This window comes from Cibotium barometz, chromosome 45 (genome assembly GCF_041138505.1).
Source record: "Cibotium barometz isolate CiBa-2024 chromosome 45, ASM4113850v1, whole genome shotgun sequence".
In the NCBI taxonomy this organism is placed as follows: Eukaryota; Viridiplantae; Streptophyta; class Polypodiopsida; order Cyatheales; family Cibotiaceae; genus Cibotium; species Cibotium barometz.
Window position 1 is genome coordinate 4,795,073 of NC_141090.1, and position 5,526 is coordinate 4,800,598.

Genomic DNA, 5,526 nt, shown 5'->3' on the forward strand with positions numbered 1-5,526 from the left:
TGATTAGAGAAGAGGATGAGAAAGACTCATGACATTGCTAATGATTCAATGAAGAGATTTATCTCATACAAAGATGTAGATGGGGTGAGAGAAGAGTCTTCACCTCTATGGAGAAGAGGGAGAGTAGGTCTCTCAAAGGAGCTCTTGCATGAACTAAGCCCAAAGTGTATCGTTTTTGTTGCATCCTGGTATTGATCTTCATTTGCAAGCAACACTCCCCCCTTCCTATTTTGCGCACGTCCTCGAGCGCGGTAGTAGCAAGAGCTGCAACAAAAAACAATTGATACGAGTAAAGTCCTTTATTGATAAAAAGAAAAGAAAAGCAAAATCAGCAATAATAATTACACACGTGAGCATACAAGTGCAAGGCTGATTAAAGTTTTAATGAGTACTAAAAGAGGTGAGTAAAAACTAGTCAAAGTGAGACTTAGGTAGTAGATAATGCTATGCAAAGGCAAGTGTCTTTGTACACCTCCGGTTATGACCGCAGTCTCAATGTCCTATCAGTATGTAAGTTACTCCTAAGTGGCAACCCTACTCCTAAGTATGAGCAAAGGTGATTGGAGCTCTCTCTTGTTTTTTTTTTTTTTTTTTTGATATGTGTGTAGAAGGTGATAAAGATTAAGGTTCTATCCCCATGAGACCCAAGCAATGGCCAAGAGACCTCCGCCAAGAGAATCTAAAGACCGCTAAGTATCTCAAGGGCGACAGACCCTTTTTCTTTCTGTTATGACCTAAGGAGTACCCCTTGAAGATGAAAGCATCGGTCTCGAGGGCCCATAGTGTACCCCCGAGTCCTACCAACATCTATCAAGGCGATAGATTCCTCAAAGGTCCTCTATTGAAGCTTCTAGACATCAGTGTTCACCCCATGGAAACCAAGGCATCGGCCCCAAGGTGCTGAGACATCCCCAGGTCCTACCAAGCACTTCGCATGGCGGTAGACACTTCATGTCGTAATTCACCTTGTATATAGATATATATCTTTTTAGGGTATATTTTCATAAATTTTTTTATTACTCCTAGCACCTAGCTCATATCTAAGAGGTAGCTACCACTAAGGATAACTAATATACCTTGAAAACATAAGTACTTGGCATACTCCATTGGTATATATCCTACACTGTCTTTGGATAGACATATCTTTTACTAAGTCTTCTAAGACTCTAGAATTTACTCACCATATTTTAACTACAAATCAAAAACTCAAACTAGCCAATATTGTGTACATGCAAACCATATATTCGAAAGATAAGAGCACTTAAAGAAATAAAGATTAAGATTTGCATACACCTGTTGTAGTGCCCTGTTGATGTTGTTCGTTTGCCTTGAATAATTGCTAATTTTGGTGCAGATTGCTTCTCCTTGATCTTTGTAGGCGTAGCATATCTCCCCCCTTCCTAATTTGTGTGCACGATAGGTGGACTGTAGGGGCGTATCTGATGCTCTTCTTAAGCTGAGATCTCTGCACAAAGTTTTATTAACAAACAAAGAAAAAACAAAAGAATAAAATTTGTTAGTGGTGCCAATCACCAAATATAGCCAAGGGGAAAAACCTAGTGGGAGAAAAGTGCCCTGGCTTGTCGATCTTATTGTGGATTCACTGATCTTACCCTTGCGTTGGTAGTGGAGATTATCCCAAAAAGAACATAATTCTCTAAAGGCGTAAGGCACCACACTATTCAAACATTGATCTACCAAAGAGCTTTATTTGTAGTGCTAATGCCTTATCTTTGGTTTTAGGTATGTCCTTCTTGGGTGGGAACTTTATCAATTGTCTTGGAATTTGAGCAAGATAAGAGGATTTAGGCATTGAAATACCAGAATCTATGCTCAAATGAGACTCCTTTGGACTTGTCTTAGGTACACCAGTTGATGGTTGAATTGTGAAACAAGGAGAAATAGGGTCAACCGGTGTTTCAATACATGTATTAGGAAGATCAACACAAATGGATTTGTAGGTGCTATCACAGCCACCTTTCCTTTCTTGAAGAGTCTGTGTTGATTTCTTTTGTACCCACTGATATGGAAAATCAAGGGTGGCTTTTGGAATCTTTTGGATACACTCTTTTACCCTTTGCTCAGCATGGCATTTTGGAAGCCAAATTGATGTTGCACCCTCATAATAGTCTTGTGCTTTGAGCACATGTTTTGGGACCCATCGATTAACAATCCGAGGTTTGGGCTTAGAAATTATGTGCTTCTTAAGAGGCTTAGCAACTGGACTAGATGGTACAAGTTTGTACGCATCTTTGGGTAGCCACATTGATAATTCCTTCTTGCCCGGCCTTCTTTGAGCAGCAACTAGAGTAGTTGGAACATGCCAGCCATGGCCCTCACTTGAGTACTCATCAATTATCCATATCATTTGTTTTGGAGCTTGTGTCTCTTTCTTATCAGCATCATTAACAGATTTGAGTGTTAAATTCTCAACTGAGACTTCCTCGACATGCATAGCTGTTGTTTTGGATGTATCCCTATAGTACAAATGATCTAGAAGAGCACGAGGTTGTACCATTCGTATAGGTATAATGTCATATCCATCTGAGTCACAGAATTGAATTGGCTTCGGTAAAGCACATGTCGATAATGTTGCAAGGACATGACTCCATTCTAATGGATCAATCAAATGCTCAGGGAAGGGTTGTGGAATGTATGCCTCGTCAGATACACTTCGATTACCCTTAAGTCTCTCAGTGTTGAAATCCCTACATGAGGCTCCACACATCCATAAATCTTCTCGCCCATCTGACAATGTAACTTTTGAGTCCTCAGATGAAGCAGAATCAAACTCATCTATTGGAGACCTTGTTACATCACGATATGAGTGATTTCTTAGGTTGACCCTTGTGATGACAGAATCATGTCGGAGGTACAAGTAATTGTATCCCCAATCTTGTATCATTTTAAATTGTCGCATGAATGGTCTACCTAATATCACTTCGTAGTTTGGATGTTTTCCAAAATCCACCACTGCAAAGGTATGCTCATATTCAATCCCACATGTGGTGACCAATATGTTCTCAAGCAGCCCAAGGGGATGTTCTAAGCTTCCATCTGCTAGCTGCAAGCGCATCCTTGTACTCCTAATAGCTGGTTTGCCCCATTTCTCCCAAATGGACCTTGTCACAATGCCCACTCCTGCACCACTATCAAGTATTGCAGTTGAAGATACTTTTCGCACTTCCAATGGGAGGGTAGCATTTCCCTGATCGTCCTCACAAAATTTTCCAACTTTGTTGATAGGAACTGGCATTACATGCTTTGTTTCAGAGTGTATAGTACACTCATGGTGACCCTTTTGTAGCAATACCTGCTCCGACAAACATGTGGCAATATCATTCCACAACTCAGGTTTAATCTTTATCAATTCAAGCAAAGGTAAGTTACAAGCCACTGGTGCAGACAAAATAGCTTGCACCATACTCATATCTTTCTCCTTAGTCAACCTTTTATGCATGGAGGGTATCCTCAAGGTTTGAGAACAGTTCTCATATTCTCCCAGATAGGACGGTAAGGTTTTCATTGTATGCTTACTTCTAGGAGAAACAATTGTTTGACCTTCCTCCTGGATGCTTGGGCGTCCAAAATTGTTTTCCGAATCTCTGGTAAAATCCACCTCAGAGAATGGAGGCGAACTAACAGAAGACATGTTTTCATTTATTTTCTCATTTACAGCGGCCCACATGTCATTTGCCATGTCCTCATTAGCATCAATAATTTCATCATTGCATGGGAAGACCAGGCTAGGTGGTGGCAGATTTTCGTCTTTCAATGGAGTGTCAATTGGTGCCGACCTTTCGCTCTGAGCTTGTGAAATGAACTCACTTTTCATTTCCCGACTTGATGACACTTCCGGTATAGTTTCTAATGTTGGCTTAAGAGAGGTTGGGCCCCGAGGAATAGGTGGTGGTGGTCCCTCAAGTATCGACTGAGCTTCCCTAATGAGTTGCTGATGTACAGCTAGATTGATCTTCTCCTCACGAGGGTTTGGGTATTCTTGAAGCTTTTTGGGTAGCTCAGATGAAGCTGCAATGCGACTTCTATGAGCATCAATGATGGCCTCTAGAGTCTCATTCACTTTATCCACAAAAACAGAACCCCCAGAACTATCCTCAGTCGTACTAGCCTCATCTTGTTTAGCACTAGGCTCAGGTTGAGGTTGATGTTCCTCACGCACTTCCTGGGATGTAAAAGTTTTATCCCTCATGTTTTGTTTAGAGGTCTCCTGAGAACTAGAAGTGGATGTACTTTTAGTGTGTTTGTTTCGGTTCTTCTTTCTCCTAGTGGTTTTTTTTCTACTGGACTGTAGGGTCTTATCCACTAGATGTGTCTTTGCATCCCTAGTTCGAGGTGTCTCATCAGTTTGTATTTCAGCGTTTCGTGTTTGTGATCGAGTCATGACTCTAAGTGGCACGACATCCTCATTCTCAGATGAAGGTGGTGATGGAATTGCGCCTACAAGGTTAAGTGAAACCTTTGGTTGAGAGTTGCCCTCCTCATGTGGTTTCAACAGACAATCCTTCGGGAAGTGTTCGACACAACACCCCAGACAATATCTTTCTATTGGTGGAAATTGTTGCACTGTTGTATTTGTCCTAGATGCTTGCCTTGAGCGATGTGGACAATCACGAGCCCGATGGGGTTCTCCACACTCATAACAGGGGCCCATTGGTTTGGCCTCTACTTTCCTTGGCTGCCATTGACCTGAGGGGCCTGGAGTCCTAGGTTGGTAGCCGCCTAGCAACATTAAAGAGTTTTGTTCCCCTGGTTGAATCTCCACCAGTGCTTGGTTTGGGTATGCGGGACTTTCAAAGATATTTTCTTTGATTGAGTATGATACATATTCTTCCTCCACATATCCTGGGTTTACCAATTCTCTACACATATTTGAATTGTCATAGTCCACAATCCTTACAGGGGCAGTCCCTGGAGCAGGAGGTTGAGCACCAAGAACAGGTCGTGCTTGTTCTTGTGCCATCGGTGGCTTACGTTCAAAATTTGTATATTGTTGATACATTTGTGGAGCCACTCCACCCCTCGGCTGCTCACGTTCCTGTCTCATTCTCGCAATGCGAGTACAATCCTGTGTGGTATGAGTAAAGTTCCAAGCACAGGCTTGGCACCACTTCTTTGTGGGTTGGTTTGTGACTAGAGGAGAAAAGGTATTACAGTCCTCTGTTTTATGGTCACCGCCACATGCTCCACAAAGATGAGGACCTGTAGGAAGTACACTCCTCATTCTCTGCTGCTGTTGTTGTGGCTGCATGGGTGGACGATAGGTTTGTCCCAATCTCCGTAGTACTAGGTTAGCTATCTGGTCTGGATTTACTAGCGCGCTAGACCCTGAACTTTGGTCATCACCCCATTGATTTCTAGGTTTCACCTCAGGGCCAGAACCATCCTGGAACTTGAAGTTATCGGTGAAATCCATAGCATCATGGCAACACTCATTGAAACTTGTATGTTTCTTAGCATAGAGATGTGTATGCAGTGTCGAATTTTTGAGGCCTTTTAAGAAGAGAG